At 46.7% G+C, this 18,053-nt stretch overlaps 1 long non-coding RNA gene across 2 annotated transcripts in view; it reads right to left on the bottom strand.

Annotated features, from left to right (window-relative positions):
- The window catches only part of LOC119249233 (uncharacterized), a 166,457-nt gene extending 158,192 nt beyond the window's left edge, over positions 1-8,265 (bottom strand). For both annotated transcript variants that reach the window (XR_008552474.1, XR_005126104.2), the window contains exon 1: positions 8,038-8,265. This is a non-coding gene — a long non-coding RNA (uncharacterized LOC119249233). The remainder of the gene's footprint in view (positions 1-8,037) is intronic.
- Positions 8,266-18,053: the final 9,788 nt, after the last annotated feature.

Below are 18,053 nucleotides of genomic sequence, written 5' to 3'. Positions count from 1 at the left end.
TCTGTGAGTCAATTACTGGGTCCCTGCGTTTAAAAACAGTTCTGATGTGTTAAGTTTAAAATGGTTCAAAGGTATTGAACAGAAAGGAGAAAGAAGAGGGAACAAATCCCCTTTGGGGACTTTGTTTGAATCTACAAAAAGGCTGGATTGAAACCTGCAGAGTATTGATAAAGAAGCTGTAAAATCTTTTATTCATTTGAAAGCAGTTGGAAAAGAGACACAGGAAGTGAGGCAGGAGAGACTGAGCTGTAGCATGGAGGGGGTGGGGAGTGGTGACAGACAACTTTGTTATGTTGGCAAAAGTGAACTTTTCTTCAAATTAGGAGTTAATCATTGACATCACTGACAGAAGATGACACCTCCCACACTCACTAGTTCTAGAAAATATCAATGAGTCTCTGTTACCTTACCTGTAAAATGCAAATAAACACCACAAATAAATTCTACACACAGGGTTTTGTGAGGATCTGAGTGATATAATGACTGTGAAAGTCCCTTATAAGCTGAGGCAAGCCACACAGATGCTAGTTATACTTATGAATGGTTTAATTTGAGCCACAGCGCATACCACATATGGAATGGAAATCCTGACAGAGATTCCAGGGGCAAAATTCAGATGAGAACAGCCAGGACTGGAAAAGATAAGGTTCTAGCCAAAAGCAATTCCCACCAGACAGTCAATTGTAAATGGTCTACAGCAGTTAGTTTTGTGCCATGTTCTGAGGCCCACAGTCCATATGCTCCCCTGAACTGCATAAGGCAAGTGGCTTATATTAGCTGATCACTGATGAGTGATTTCTCAGTTTTAATCGATGTTCTAATTGTGCTTGAGCATGGTGGTGGCCAGCGCCAGTGTGATTATCCAGAGAGTCACACCTAACGGTTCTTGTGCGTAGTCTAATGAGTTCTATTGCCTCCTGGTGGCATGTTTTTGAATTGCAGACATAATATGAAGCCTAACCACAATGGCCTATCAATGCTTCTTAATCTTGGTTGCATATTAAAATCACCTGGGGATCATAAAAAGTACCAGTGCCTGCAGTCCACCTCCAAATATTAATAATTGGTTTTGGTGTGTTCTGGGCCTTGGGATGATGGAAAATGTCCCCAAAGCAATTTATTATAAAGCCAAGTTCAGGGACCACTACCTTAGAGCAGAGGTCATCTCTTTTCTGTAAAGAGCCAGAAATGGGTGGGGGGGATAGCTTTTCAGCAATATAGTCTCTGTCATGACTACTCAGCTCCTACCTGGTAATGTGAGAGCAGCTCCACGCAACAAACAAGGATATCGCTGTTTTACAATTAAGCACTAATAACCAAAAAAAAAAAAAAAAAAAAAAAAAGTAGCAGGCCATAGTTTGCCAACTCCTACTGTAAAGATTCATAACTTAAAGTGAGGTCTGAGAACCAGCAGCCTGGATGGCACCTGGGAGCTTGTTAGAAATGCAGAACCTCAAGCCTCCATAAGATCCCCAGGAGACATGTATGCACATTCAGGTTTGCAAGGAGCTGTTCCAGAAGGTAGGCTTTGTGAATCCAGCCCTGCTAGCATCACAGCACCGAAGTAGAGCATTCCCATCACTGTCAGCATCTCCCGTGCCTGTCACCTCTATCAGCCTGGCTGTCTCCTACCTGCCACATTTCAGTAGCATCTTCTCCTTGGTGACTTAGACAATCTGGGCGGCTGTCTACGTTTGATCATGGTGATTCCAAAGGGTCAATGGAGCCACACACTCAGTTTCTATTTTTCATAATAATATACAGAGAGAATGTGGCTATGAAGCCCTACCAAGTGATGTAGCCTGGTCTCAGGAACTATCCATTTAAACTTGTCAAATGTCATATTGCTCCCCAAACAGCTCATGCATGCTGCTCAAGCCTTTGTGCCTTATCTATGGCATTGTGCTTGCTATAAAAGTCTCGTGAGTCCTCACACCACCAGGCAAATTAATCCAACCTTAAAAAAACTGACATGTATGAGACCTTCTCTCCCAACCAGATTTGATGACTACTTCCCCCATGCTAGCCCTATCCCCATATAGAACTTCGTTCTTTCTCTTCACACATTTATAGTAGTAATGAGTTTACCAGCTGTCTCCCCAACTAAATGCTGATCCCCTTCCAGTCAGGCTCATGCATGATTCTTTCTGCATCCATGTGCCTAGTGCCAGGCTTTCATATGATAAAATCTTGGCACATCAACATTGGATTAAATTTAATTGACCTAAAAGTGAGTTAGCATTTTTTGCAGCTGCCATACTAATCACCACAGAACCTTTTAATGATAAATACCTAATAAATGTTGCTCTCTAGAATAAGTTTTGGGAAATGTTGCCTCTCAGACAATAGCACTGGCCCAGATCCTACCCAAGCTTGTAATATCCCCTAGAATTTGGATTCTGGGGGTCAAAATAAGGGGGTCGCAATTGTATGGGGAATATAAAAATAAAAAAAAATTATATTAAAAGAAATTCATAGCCTATTATTCTGGATTGCCCTATCTTTTACATATTTCATTTTAATGTCAAAATTAAGCTTCTTCAATCTACCACTTTGCAGTAGTAATTGACAAACATAATTCAAAATAATTCCCCTTTTCTACTATTCGTTTTCCTGCCTCTTCTACACCTTTGGTCCACCATTCTTTTTCTCCTAACTATCTTGGTCCAGTCAATTAAATTCTGAATATACCCATTTCTTCAACTCTTTAAGAGATGGGTTGTATTATCAGTGGTTGAATGAACACTATGTAATTAAATGAAGTTATCATCCTTTTTTTAAAAAAAAAAAAAATTGGATTCTGGTTCTGGCCTTTGGCCAGCAATAAGGAGGTGGTGGCAGAGCAGCTGATAGGATGAATTTGGTTTCTGGCTGCCTAAGCCATCTTTCCTGAAAGGATCACCTGAGGGACACATTATAATTCCCAACATACAGAGAGGAGGCTGGCTTCACGTGTGAGGGCTGCCACCAACTTAGTGCACAGCCAGGGCCAGAATCCAAGTCCCTCAGCATAGTCCATGACGCCATCCAATACGGCGAGGAAACTATTCACAAGGAACTTCACAGGATACCACCACCTGTCTCCAAGTTCCCTGTCGCGCAACCCACCCCCACCGCGTGGGTCCATTACCGGTTCTGGCCGCCCTGTTTCCGCTTTCAGGCGTCACCGTGCTCCGAAGGCTCTGCCACTCGCCGCCGCACTCCTCCGCCCACTCCACTCCACTCCCCCGCCCCCCACTTCACTGCACCGCGCGGCGACACAGCACGCACGCCACGTACGCACGCCGCGCCACACACGCACGCCACGTCGTTTGGCCGAGTGCGCATGTGCAGTGGGAAGATGGAAAAGCCTCAGCTTCGCCCCCCCCTACTTACCCCACACCCTTTTCCTACCTGGCGTATCTAGAACACAATGGGGTGGAGAGCGGAGAGAGAAGACCCAGTTTGTGCCCTCAGGAGAACTGCTCATAGATCTAGAACCTGGAATGATCTACAATGAGTTTTTTGTTTTTTTTTTTTTTTTAAGATTTATTTATTTATACATGCACTGGGTACAGTCAGAAGCGCGGGAGGGTGAGAGAATTCACCAGAGCCAGAGCGGGGAGCAGAGCAGGCAGAAGGACCGAAATACACTGCTGAGGGGAGCAGTGGGCGGCAGGAGAGGTCTGCGCGCCATGCGGGACCCTCCTCCGGTGGCCGGGGAGCAGCCGGGGATTGAACCGGCGCCGCAGAGGCCGCGGGCAGCTTCGCAACCCAGCGCTCAACCGCTGCGCCACCAGGGAGGCCCGCGATATCTTTTCATGAGGGATTGAATCCAAAGTTCTACTGGATCAGAGACTGCTTCAAAATGCTCATCTGCCTCGTTTCTCCAACTGGTTTGAAGCTGACATTTGACGAGGCTTCCACCCAATTCTGCCATTTGGACAACAGCAGCTCAGCCTGGGTAGAATCTTAGGGGCAAATGTGACATCGGGACCAAGACTCTTGACTCCCGCCCAGTTCTGTCTGTGGCCATGGTCTGGGCAGTCCACCCTTCCATGTGCCCGCGCCATGGACAGCAAAGACTTGTGCACCGGCACAGGAACACCTGGTGCATCTGGGCAGGTCTGCACACGGAGAGTCCTGACTAGTCACCCCATACATCCCATCATGCTCCAGAAAAGTGGGGAAGGGGCCACCCAGCACTCTGTCTGCTTTGGTATCACGTTCCCTGGGCTTAGTCAAAAATGAGATGGTCACACTAACCTAGGAAGTGACACTGAGAAGCCCCCTCCCCTCTCTGGGCTTCTTTTTAGAGTAGTAGTAACTGTTGGACTTGAGAATCATTAACAGCTGATACCAGTTTGCATGTATGTGTGCCAGGTGCATTTAATCTTGACAACAAGGCCATTCTACAAATAGGACACGCTGAAAGGATTAGGTTACAGCGGCAAACCCAGAGACCAAAATGGAAGTCCACATGGTGAATTTGGCCAGTGATCTAGGAAATATCCATAGAGATGTGAGGAAGTCATACAGGAAAGGACCTCAAACAACAAAGGGTGTTAAGCCAGCTACAATGCAGTAATTAGAACAATCCAGTGGAGAGACCATGGGGAGTGGACAGACTACCCCCTGACAAATATCCCCACCTGAAGGACAAGGGAGTTTGGGAATTTCTGTTAGATTGAACCATACAAAATTGCCACTACTCAATTATTTTTGACCTACAGAAATAGTCATTTCATGTGATTCAAATGAATATTAATTCCTAGAGCAGTTGGCTCAGAGCTGTTGTGTGGAGGAAGGAAGAGCTCATTCCTGGAGCCTCCCCCCTACTCTACAGGCAGTGCCCTCTCTGCAGCTGTGGGAGGCGAACCCTTGGGCACAGAGATGCAGATACTGGCATGGGGAGGGAGCACTGAGCAGCCTTGCAGGGGCAGGAGAACCCTATCCACACCGCAGCACTGACCATGCAACCCCAATTAAGCAGGACCACCCAAACCCAGGGTGTCTTTCTGTAGCTCACAGATTTAACACCCATGCTGCCTCTACTCCATTTCTACACCTTTATCCTTCCTTCTGTCACCACCCTATGCTTCTAAGAGTCCAGAAGTCTTAAGACTCCAAAATCTACCATTCAGACAAGACGTCCTGCACAGCAGCACAAGCCCATGAGCCGGGCTTGGTATTGGTTCATCTGTCAACACACACAAAGTTTCGAGTCCGCTGTGGGCTCCAGACATGAGAGGGAAAACAGCTGCTGCCGCAAGAAGATGGGGTGATAGCAACATACGTGGGGAACCCAGTGAGCACCGGGCTCTGGAGGAGAGCCAGGGTCCTGCGAAGGGAAGACTGGACCGGAGCAGAGGGAAGCCAGGCCGGCCCTGCCTCCTGCTCCTTCCCTAACAGTCCGCCCAAGGGCGGGACCCTGTGCTCTGTACAACAGGTGATTTACAGAGTTGCTCACGACCCCAATTCTTTCCATGTTGTCCATGAACCTGTGTTTCAAACTTTTGGGAATGAGTTATGATGCACCGCCCTGAAAATTCAATTACCTCGGCTAGACAATTGGCATAAATCAAAGATATATATAGCCGGGAGAGATTAAATTTGAGAGGCACCACAAAGTGGAAGCGACTCAGCCAAGGTCACACAGCAGACGACAGGGTGGGCTGCAATGAATTAGCCATTCATAACTCCTGCCATTATTGGCAGCACTGGCAAACAGAAGACTTGCCTTTGTCAACTATTCCCTTCCAGTTTGATCATGAGAATAGAGAAAAACCCTGTACGCAGGGAGTAACAGTGACACAGACCCCGAGCTCCCCTAACATGGGGCTCTGTGTGTGGTCAGTAACATGGGGGTGATGGACTGTGCTGCTGAGAATTCAATGAGGCTGTGTCCGAAGACCTCAGTTTGCAAATGGCGCCTCTTCCTGCAAAAGCAAGGTGTTCTTAATCATCTCTACTCTTCATTATCAGGGCTCATGGCCATTTCTGTGCCTGGGATAATGATTGCTAACCTTTTGTTTTTTTTTTTTTTTTTTTAACATACTTTTGTTAAATTTAGCGAAGTATAACAAATATTTGTTATACTTATAAAGTCTACTTTAAAAACCCAAACACCCCAAAGAGTATAAAAGGATCGGTAAGTCTCCCTAAAGCAACCCATTTATAAAACTGTTTCCATAGACCCTTCCAGAACTGTATTCTCTACAAATGACAATAGGTGAGTGTGTCTTTTCCACTATTCTACGCCTTGCTTTTTAATTTTTTTCATGTAACAGTGCACTTGGCCAAGGTTACACAGCAGTACATAGAGATCACCTCATTATTTTTATGGAAGAAAGTTTCCTTGATGGATAAACCAGAAATTATTTAACCAGATCCCTGTGGATGGTTATTTGTTGGGACTGTTTCCATTTGTAAGAGTGCCTGGAACACGACCTGAGGAGCAGGCTAGCTGCATCACCTTAGTGGATACACGCAGACCTGAAATTGCTGGGTCAGACAGCGTGTGGGTCTGAACTTTTGAAAAATGCGGTTAAACTGGAGTCCAAAAGATCACACTAACAGCCCCCACCCCTTCTAACCCCATATGGGAGGGCCCTTTGGCCCCAGCGCTAGTCAACTCTGGAAAACAGACAACCTGAATATTAGCAATCTGACAAGTGAAAAAAGGAACCTTGTTATTATTTTGATTTGTATCTCTTTTATTATGACTAATAGTGAACCTCTTTTCACTTAAGCTGAGCTGCTTTCTTTAGAAGAAGGGGTGGGGGCCTCCCCGGTGGCGCTGTGAAGCTGTCCTCAGCCTCTGAAGCATGGGTTCAATTCCCAGCTGGCAGGGAGATTCCTACATGGCACAGCAGACCTCTCCTGCCTCATCTGCTGCTCCCCTCAGCAATGTCTTCAGTCTATCTGCCTGTTCTGCTCCCCGCTCTGTCTCTGGTGAATTCTCTCACCCTCCCGTGCATCTGACTGAACCCCAGTTCTTGTATAAATAAATAAATCTTGAAAAAAAGATGTCCAAAGTACTTAGTTTAAAAAAAAAAAATAGAAGGGATGTATGTGAGAGTAGGAGGGAGGAAGGGCAAAGAGGGGAAGGGAGACAGGGTGAAGGAGTGGGAGTTCCCATACTAACTGCCTCTTTATAGTCTACCCATTTTTAATTTTTTATATGACTTTGTATAACCCTTTCATAAATTCAGAAAAACAGCCTGGGATGAAATGGGATGATTTTTTTTTCCTGATTTATTGTTAATTCCATTTCTTTATCATGATATATTGGGTTGTTGGAAAGTCATGACACATTTTTCCCTATGTTTTTCAAAGAAAAAATATGTCATGACTTTCCCAACATATATATATATATATATATATAATATGATGACCTTCTAATTGATCCTGTGATTTCTATTCTGGCACCAACTATGATCTTCTAAAAATTGAAACTAGCTCTTGTTGCTCCCTTGCTTAAAAGCCTCCCATGGGTTTCCACCCCTCTTGGAATAAATTGCACAATTTGCCATGAACCAGGAGACCCTCTTTGGTCCTGAAGCTGCCTGTTTCCCCAGCTAGTACCACAGCCTCCCCTTACCTGTTGTGACCCAGGGTACCTAGGCTTTTTCCCCTATAAGATCTTTGTTACCTTCTCTCCTTCCAGAATATTCTGTCCTCCTGTATACAGCTACCTAAGAGAGGAAATTGTTCTGTCAGGTCTCAGCTTAAATGTCACCTTCTCAGAGAGGCACGCTCCATCACCAGGCAGGCTTCCTCTGTGCTTCCGGCTCAGCTCCTTGTCTGTCTCTCTGGCTTATTTCTCACAGTGTATAGGGAATTCTCTCCTTACTTCCACCTGTTCAGCCCTCCAAAATGTAGTTTCCATGAGGGCAGGCCCTCGTCTGCCTGGCTCACCATTGCAGCCCCAGCACTTTCAGTGAACCGAAACACTGTCGGTCTCCGCTAGTTATTTAATACTTGGATTCACTCAGATTTTTCATCTCCTTCCCCTATGGCTTTTCATTTCTCTGGGCAGCTTACAAAGGTACTTACCTCCCATTTCCTACTCATGCCTGAGGTCACTCATTGAGGAGCCTATTCACTGAGCCCTCTTTGGTCCTGGCACCCAGGTTGCAGTGGTGAACAGCAAGACAGAGAAGACAGCTGCACTCCAGTGTCAGGATGACGGACCCACCACGAAATGCCAACGGAGGGATAAATGATTTTAGAGAATGGCAAGCATTCTATGGAGAAAAGAAAGCAGGTGAAAGTGAAAGCAGACAGGAAAGGGAGTGTCCGCTAAGGAGGAAATGGCTGAGCTCAATGAGAAGGCCGCCATGGAAGAGCCTGGGAAGAGCACCGAGCAGGGGAGCACCAGGGGAGGAGTAGAAGGAGCTCCCTGAGCCCACAGAGGAGTGAGCTTGCACGGTGTGGCAGATGGAAGGTCAGGTCTTGTAGGACTTCAGAGGTACAGCAGGGGCGCTAGTCTAATCCTGTTGGGCAGCCCTGCTGGGCTCTCACCCAGGAAAGGCACCATCTTGACCTAAGAGTTCAAAGAAATGCCAATTTAATTTCCTATTATTTTTTGCAAAATGACTAACCAACAGTCCCATTTGTGAAATAATTCATCTTTCTGACTCCAAGACTTTATTTGAAGTTTTGGGGTTTTTCAACTTGTGCTAAAATTTCTTTGGGTGTTGTTAGTATATCTGGGGGATCCATCCTGTTGATTTGTTCCTGAAACCAAGCATTCTGATTATTGCAGTTTTATGATAAAGTTGAAGATCTGCTGGCACCACTCTCCCTTTATTACTATTTTTTACAGAAATGTCCCTCTTTTTGCACATTCCTTACCTTCCCAGGTAACTTTCAAATCCTTTTGTCACATTTTGAAAGTGAAACCCTTAATGTTTTCATTGCAATTCATTGGGTTCATAGACAGATTTATTAATAGACTAAAGAGGAGTTAAATCTTTACAATATTGTGATTTTTTTCTAATAAACACTGCCTGTAACTACTCACTCCCATGGTGTCCTCAGCGTTTTAGACACCAACATAACAATTATTGATTCATTAAAATAACTTACATGGAAAGTTGGAAAACAAACAAAATATAAAATAAAATGCAGAAGTAGTCTCTGATTTCATCACGCTGAGTTCCACTGTTAGCCTTGTGTGTGCAGGGCACAAGCAGGGACTTTTATAGAACAAACTGAGTTGTACATTGTTTAAAAATGAAACTTCACATTGGATCCCATCATGGAATACCACTGCCCAGAAACGTGGAAACTTATGTCAGCTTGTTCAACCACCCCCCACTGGTTGACTATCTCTGAGGTATTTTGGCAACATTTTGTTCTTCTAGGTGGTGTACTGCAGGGAGCACAGCTGTCTGCAGGCATTTGTTCTCCTGATTATTTGCTAAAATGACAGTTACTGGGACTTGACCTGTGGTTCCTTTGCTAGTTTTTCATGTTGTACAAGACCTCTTGGTTTATAGTAAAGATTTTGAAGCTTTACCTGACAAAGGTGTGGGGAGTTTACATAGTTTGTTGCTGGTCTTTAAATTGTATAGAGTATATTGAGTGGGAGATGGTTCAATTTTTAATATTTGGGGGATTTGGTAAAAGATGAGGATCTATCTGATTTGATATTCCTTTCCAATAGCAAAATTTCAAATATAATTTGTTGAACTACATGCCTCAGTTTTCATTCTGAAGCCTTGTCAATCTATACCAAGTTTGAGTTTACAGGAGTATCTATTCCATTGATCTGTTGGTGGTTTCTCACACCAGTGCCAAACTACTTTAATTGCTCTTCTCATAATACATTTCAATATCCCGAAAGTAAGGATCCTCTAGCTGTGCCTCCTTTTTTCAAACTATTCTAATTCTGAACCAGAATAGGAAGAAGCCTCAATTCAACAGCAAGAAGCCTGTACTTGTTGATTGGTATGTCTGTGTAAAAATGAATTCCTTGCTAAGCACAATAATGCTGAAATGGAGAGAAGGGAAGGAGAAGGAGATCTTATACCCTCACTACCTGCTTCCTGGGAATAAAGGAGCTCAGTGAAAACCACAGTCCCAAACACAATGATTCCGGGCTGTGTCTGCTCCTCCATCACCCACTGCGTTGTACTCCCGGGTCACATTTGCCAAAACAGGGAGTCCCTCGGTCAGACCCCAGACAGCGTGCAGGTGAAGTGTTGGAGGAATGAACAGAAATGTGCTTTGAGACTTCAAATCCAGAACCACTGTTTAGGGAGATGGCTGTGACATCAAAGATGTCTGAAGGGTTTTGGAAGACTGAGCAAGCATTGCTTGCAAAATGCCACATGGGATTGGAGGTCACCAATTCTTCATTTTAATACATTTATACAATAAATATGAAATAATGATGCCTTTCAATGTTAAGTTTTATAAAAAGTAGCCATGATTTTCTGTGTGCACTGTGGAGAGCTCCTATTTGGTCCTTTGGGGGGCCATGGAAGAAAAGAAAAGAAATGATGATTGCAAAAGAGCTTGCCACCTTGCCATCTCAAAACTTGCCACCTTGCCTACCTCCTCGCAGTTCTTCTTTGAACTACTGTGCAGACGCTGCTGAGAATGAGAAGCTGGTAGCTCTGTTCCCATTCACCAAGTTTCCCTGGTACCTTCCTCCCTCCCTTGGGACCAGACAGAATGGAAGGGGGAGACTGGGTTCCCTGGCCATAACCAGATCACAGTCATAGGGAGAATCTCCCCCTCCCCCAAGATTCCCACCCTCAAGTTAATCCATCAAACACTAATCCAAGCACTACCATGAGGGACTGTTCAGACGTAAATCAAGACTCAGGTCAAATGACCTTAAAAACAGATTATCAGGTGGGTTTCACCCATACAGTGAATACTTAAAAGCAGAGCTTTCTTCCACTAGTAACAGAAGAGGCCATCTGTGAGATTCAAAGCACAAGAGGATTTGACCTGGCTTTGCTGGTTGGAAGCTGCAGGCAGCCACTTGACAGGAAATGCAAACAGTCTTAATTGCCCAGAGATTCCCCCAGAGGTTACCAGAAAGGAAACAGGACCCCAGCCCTCCACCCACAAGGAGCTGAACTCTGCCAGTTCTCTGAATGCTCTCGCATCCAATTTCTCCCCCAGCTCCCAGACTCTGACTCAGCCCAGATGTCACCTTGAATCAGCTTTGTGCGTCCCTGAGCGGAGAAGCAGTCATGCCAGGTGAGACCCCTGGCAGGGGCGTGAGCTAGTACAGGGTGTGGTGTTGAGCCCAGCCTGATGCATCTGCAGAAAACTCGCTGGCCCTGCAGTGGCAATGAGAGGCTCCTCCCACTGCAGCTCGGCAGGGCAGCCTGATGTGAGCCCCTCTCTGTCTACATCTTTGCAGGAAATTCCCTGTCAAAGATCAAAAGTTAGCCTGGCATGGTTCCTGACTGGAAAACCAACTGCTCCCTGCCTGGCGCCTGCCACCCGATCTGAGGGGAAGGAAGAGATCTGCCCATATAATAGTGTCCCTGGCAGCAGGGACAGCGGGGCAGCAAGTGTGACCCATTAACACATCAAGAGGACGCCAGGGGACCTCAGCAATAAAGCCCCACTTTGATTTTTGCAGGCATCTAGGGGAGGAAGAAGGCAACAGTAGCTGTGTTCTGAATCCAAAGTCATGTATTTCTGGGTCTTCAAAAGGGAAAATCATCTAAGCCCTCGCAAGTGGAAGAAAAGAGAAGGTGGGAGGGAGAGCAAGTTTCCCAAGCCAGGTGGGCATAAAGGGGAAGGGTGGGCCAGGGAGCTGTGGTGGCGGATGGGGGGCACCCCAGATCCTCTTCCAGAATGTTAAAGTGCCCCCTGAGACCCAGCAACTACTGGGCATCACTTCACCAACCCTTTGAGATTTAGACATATTCAAGTTTTCTAAGCCTCAAATTAGCCCTTGTAGAGCTTATCTTCTTTCCCCCCAATTGACTTTAATCAAGTGCTTCAGAAGCTGGGAAATATTTTAAGTTAATCAGGCCCTTAATGTGGGTGCCTGGGGAATGCCACAGAGGCGCTTCTCTCCCCATTTGCCACATTTTGTTGTCTCTCTCCCTCCTTCCTTCCTCCCTCCCCCACCCCACAGTGCTTGTGAAATGCTTTAGCAAAGTTGTCTCCCAAATGAAAGGGGGGCTGAGAGAGAGCAGGCTGGCCAGCAGGGCATGTTGCAGCAAAATCCTGAAATGGTCTTTGTGATGGCGGCAGGCTAGTGTTCTCTCCAACAACATTCTCTTCAATTTCATACCAAAAAAAAATTTTTTTTTACTACATTTAATATGTCCTTAGAGTGCACTGAACACTTGGCTTGGCTCTGCTTTGACAAGAACATCCAATGGAAGGGACCTTGTTTCTGAACCCCAATGATGGGGCCCAGCTGGCCCCCAACCAGGAGCCAAGGTGAGGCCAGGTGTTGGATGCCAGCAGTGACACCCACCACATGGGGCACTCGGCCCAGGCTTGGTGCTAGTGTTTGATGGATGTGACCTCGCCCAGCAACACTCCCTTTCGCTCTCCCCACTTTACAATGAAATTGCTCCGGAAAGGCTAAGGAATTAACCTCAGAGATCCATCTGGCTCATGTGCTATTTGACTGTTTTTGAGATCTCTCAGAATTCCAAGCTGGATGTTTCCACACTCATAGTCTGGTTAGGGGGATAAACCAACCACATGGAGCAAAGGACAGGATGCAGGACTCCAGAGGGGCAGGCAAATGTCAGATACACAGTTGTGTCTTAGGTCAGGCTGTCCAGGTCAACACTAAGAGGGGAATTTGTATGCAAGAGACTGAAGAGGGAAGAAGACTAACAGGTGAGAGAGAGGAAGAACCAAGAAAGGGAGGAAGGGAGTCCCTATGTTGACAGGGACTTTAGGGCATAAAATACATGTCAGGGCCTCCCTGGTGGCGGGAGGGGTTAAGACGCAACCTATGAAGCTATCCGCAGCCACTGCAGCAGGAGTTCAATCCCGGGCCGGGGAGCTACCCACATGGTGCAGCAGACCTCTCCTGTCTTGCCCGCTGCTGCTCCCCTCAGCAGTGCATTTCAGCAGATCCTCCCATTCTGCTCCCCACTCTGTCTCTGGTAAATCCTCTCATCCCCTTCACCTCTGGCCTGTACCCCAGTTCTTGTATGCATAAATAAATAAATCTTTAAAAAAAAATTTTTTAAATGAGGACGTATGACCTAAAATCAGTGTACATGTCTCATGATGCAGCATTACCCAAATTGCAATTAAGTCACCCCTGAACACGGGACAAGACAAAACCCCACTGAAAAGTCATGAGTAACGCCAAGGTTTACAGACGGCCCCTCAGGATCCAGCTGCCACATTCCTGTAGAGGCGGACATCTCCCCTCCCTTGAGCTGTGACCACACAGGCAGGCTAATTCTTCCCAACACACCCACCCACTTCTCCCCCGAAAAACAAGCTCCCTTGATACACAATGGAATACTACTCAGCTATTAAAAAAAAAAAGATGAAATATTGCCATTGCAACAACATTGATGGGACTGGAGGGGATGATGCTAAGCAAAATACGTGAGAAGGAGAAAGACAAATACCAGATGGTTCCACTCGTGTGGAATACAGAGAAACAAAACAAAGGAACTGAGACTAAGCCAAAACAAACCTTAGAAATCTGACTGGAGAATTGAGGCAACCAGAGGGCAGGATGGGGGTGGGGGCAAAAGGGTGAGGGGGTCCTGTGGGCGATGGTAGAGGATGATGGCGGGGCCTTGGTGGTATGTAACATCTGAAAGGTGTGAACCTATTCCTCTAAATTACATACAGTGTTGAAAACCATCATTACTCAATAAAAAATAATATAATAATAGTCTTTTTAAAAAAAATATAGCTCCCTTGTAATCGTTCAGAACTGCCCTATGCAAACCTAACTACCTTGTCATATCCACAGCAGGAGGTGAGACCTGTGTCTTTATTTTGTCACCCTCCAGAGGCAGCAGTGGTAAAGTTTGCAGAAAGGGCCCATCTGATGGGAGTGGAGGGCGGTAGAGAATTTGTGGGGGCTGGTGGTCTCTAATCTAGCTCCATTGTTTCTGTTCTCTAATTAAGTGTCTCTGCTCACACTTCCTGCTCACCTTCCCGAGAAACCCTGCTATATCGAGCAGATACGTAAAAGCTGACAATTAAATTGTCTTATCAAATTTTCGCAGCTTATTAAGTTGTTCAATTGCATGGGAAATGATTAGTGTCCGTAAATTGAGGAAGAGGCTGCAGACAGGAGCTGGGGTAGCTGAAGGCAGTCCCCTAGAAGAGGGGGTGCTGCACAGGCCTCCCTGAACTCTCCTTTTAAGTCCTCAGAGGGTCCAGCAAATCCTGGCTTGAGCCTCCAGGAAGTAAGGAGAGGCAGAGATGAACTGACTTCCCTGAGGGCCCAGGAGAGCCAAGGAGTGAGAGCCGGCACGCTGAGGTGGTAGAGGACTCAGGAAAGCCACTTACATCCCCTAACGTCGCACTTACTCATCCCACATGATCAGGATGAGGGCAAGAACCTGATTCCTGGTCACTTCTGGGCTTCTCACTTCTCAGTGCTTTGTTGAGGGTGCCTGATCCTCAGAGACAGTCCCCATAGCCACTATGTCTAAACCCGGCTTCCACTTTGGCTGTTAAACAAGTGACTTTACAGATGAGACCCCCCTTTCTTCTTGCCCGGGATGGTGGGCCTGCCCATGACTGCCCGGATTTGGATTCTAAACCTCAGATCAGTGCCTGCCTGGGGGAGGCTGTGGCCCTGCTACAGTAACACACTCCTGTGTCTGCTGGTGGAACTTTTTTTTTTTTTTTCCTATTTCCGATATTAAAGGAAAAGTTAATGTGTCTCATTTCCCTGGAATGTCTCATTTGGGTTAGTTATTTCTATGTTGATGGTTCAGCCTCCCATCCCTGCCCCCTACCAAAAAATCTACAAATAGCAGTTATGTGAACAAAGCCTTTCACCACATTTGACAACAAGCACTTCCTTTGTATGAGATTTCTTCCCTTTGGTTGTTCTTTCAAAATCCATTTTTTGTTTTAGTTCAGTTCCCTGAAAAGTATGGTAGAGTTCCAGAGCCCCTACAGGATTCCAAGAGAGGGGCAGGGGGTTGGGACCTGGAAGGAAAACTTTATAGGGGAAGAGAGCCCCTATCTCTACTGGATCAAAATGTCTATGTTGGATTAAACCTGGGGAAACAGAGTTTGGAAGTAGCCTTGCCAGGACTTGGGCAAAGAACGGCCCAACCAGACTACCTGACACGGATCTGACGGCCAAAAGCCAGAGCAAAGCAGAAAGCCCCAAAACAGGCCAGATCTGCTCTGACTGGTAGGAACAAACAGAGCCTTTACCCAGCCACGCTTAGATCCCTGAAGCAGCACGCATGGGCGCTCACTCCCCATCAGCAGCAAGATGGCAGTGAGCCAGCCCCAAAACAGCCAATGACAATCGACAACAGTCATGGGGACTCCAGCATATTCACCATACCTGGAGACCCTCTCAATGCCCATGATTACTATTGTTCTTTCCGATGGCGGAATTCCTCGTTAGCCCTTCTCAGCCTCCTCAGAAGGAAATGGGGCTGAAGCATAGAGTGGCTCATTTTCCTTACTCCCATCTGACATCGCCACCTGGTTTCCTTCAGGGTCAGAGATGAGTTCACGGGAGACCTGGCAGACTGTTGGCACAGAATGTGCCTGTGGGCCCTCAGCCTCACCCAGCGAACACATGTGATGCTGAGATTTATCTCCCCAGGGCTTCCCCTTGTCGGCCAGGAGCTCTCTGAGGCCTGCCCACACCCTCCCTGGAAGGCTGGGCCCAGATAGAGAGGAATGCTGTCACTGGCCTGCCAACCTATCAGCTGTGCCCAAGCTGCTATGCCTTTGGAGGGAAGTCTCCCCAGCCTGATCTGCATTACACACGTTTTTCCCCATCCAGTAGCTGACCCAGAACTCGGGGTCCTGAGAAGTGCTGCGGAACTTAGCTCTCAGCAGGTCAGAGCAGTGATGGACATTGGGGAAGAGGAGGCTTATCCTATATCTATTTAAGGAGACATGCTGTGTGGCAGGTGACAACCTGTGCTAGGTTCTGGGGATATAGGAAAAAAACACATTTTCCTTAGAACAATAGGACCTGTGGCTGTCTGGGGATCATACAACCCACCTATCCACTTAAGTTAGGAGAAAACTGAGGCCCAGAGGTATACTTGTGGTTCAACCCAACTGGATTCTTCCTGGAGACTTTCTCAGTAACGTCCAGAGGAAAAGGCCTTGCAATGGTGCCTCGGCAGTGGATGTGTGTCTTTGGAATAAAAGAAATGGCGCCCAGGAGTAATGCAAGTGTGGAGAGAAATTCTTCAAATATATGACAACTCCAGTGCTTTCCAATAAACCAGATGGGGTTGTTTCTGTCACTTGCCACCAGGAAGTTCTGGCTAATTATAACACACCTGGCTGTACCCATTCTCCCCACACCTGCTTCTGCTCTGTGACTTACCTTGACTGCTGTCCCTCACCCTGGCCACTGTCACTAGGCACTCCCCATGTTGCGAGGCTGCTGTCTCATCCTCAAGTTCTCATCTCTACCAGGGTCTCCCAAGCTATAGCTGCAGCCTCCCAAAAGCTTGGTATGCAGTCCCCACCATCAAGGGTCTTGCTAACTCATGGTAAATTGAGCTGGAAAGATAAAGGAGAGAGAAATGAGCATGAGTCTTGGCTACAGAGGCAAGGTGGACTGTGCTAGAACAGTGGGATAAACCAAATGTTATCTGAGCAAAGCGATGGTATAATTTGCTTGATAAAAATCAGCCATGGACAGGATGAAGATGTGAAAGGAACAGAGAACCATAAGACAAGACTTTAGGGTTAATTCTGTCATTACCAGTAAACTGACATTCTAGTCTGGGACCTCTACCTGTCCCCCAAGATCTCATGTTCTATCAAAGCATGGACACCTCTTCTGCCTCCCCAGATCTATAGCTGCCTGGTTTTCCCTCCTTTCCTGACTCCCTGCCTAAGTTAAAGATTTTGCCAGGAAGATTCTGCCCATTGTTTCCAGCCTCTCCGCTAGACCTGGGGTTGCTACTGTGCAGGTCACTGAGCCTCAGTGGGGGTCCCACCCCACCTTCTACATGCTAGGATTGCAAGTTAAAAAAGGGATGTTAGGGCCTCTCCTGGTGGCGCAGGCGGTTGAGTGCCACACTATGAAGCTGTCTGCAGCCTCTGCAGCGCTGGTTCTGTAACAGGGTGGTCCCCAGGAAAGGGGGAGGTTTCCTGCCCCACCCAAGGAAGGGTGGAGCTGAGCAGGAAGAGGAGAAGCTGCAGAAGAGACTGAGGAAGGAAGCAGGATGGAGCCAGGAGACCTGGAAGAGGCGCATGGAGCCTAGAGACACGTGAAGAAACTGCGCTTGTCTTTGGGTTGTGGACTGGGTGACACAGACGTGGGTGAGACCCGTGGGGAGGTGACAATGGCAGCTTTTATCTTGATGTTGATTTTGCTCTTTTCCTTCTGGGCTTGTCCGGTTGTTTGTGACCCTTTTCTGTGGGTCCCCACTGGAAGATGCTTTAGACTTTTAGCAGGCTTTGGGGCTTTGCTCTGGGCCAATCCCATTTGGATGGACTTTTACCCACGAGGGGACGGGTAACTTTGGGTGCTTCATTTAGAAACTAGACTCTTTGCCTTACCTGTATTGGTTCCTAGTTTTATTAAAGTTCCTTCCCATTAAAGTCTTATATGTTTTGTGTTGATGCGGCGGATGGCAGAACCCATTTAGAATAGGCAGGTTTGCGGGGTTTGGGCTGTCCCTCTCCCTGTCTTATAACAGTTCAATCCTGGCCAGCCAGCGAGGGTCCCACATGGAGTGGCAAACCTCTCCTGTCATGCCCTATGCTCCCCTCAGCAGTGTATTTCGGTAGATCTGCTGTTCTGTTCCCTGCTCTGTCTCTGGTGAATCCTCTTATCCCCTGCAACTCTGGCCTGTACCCCGGTTCTTGTATAAATACATGAAAAAATCTTAAAAAAAAAAAAAAAAAGAAAGGGATGTTAGAACAGA

The sequence above is a fragment of the Talpa occidentalis genome, unplaced genomic scaffold (genome assembly GCF_014898055.3).
Source record: "Talpa occidentalis isolate TD23 unplaced genomic scaffold, MPIMG_talOcc4v2.1 talOcc4.17, whole genome shotgun sequence".
Classification (NCBI taxonomy): domain Eukaryota; kingdom Metazoa; phylum Chordata; class Mammalia; order Eulipotyphla; family Talpidae; genus Talpa; species Talpa occidentalis.
This window is presented reverse-complemented; position numbering and strand designations above follow the sequence as displayed.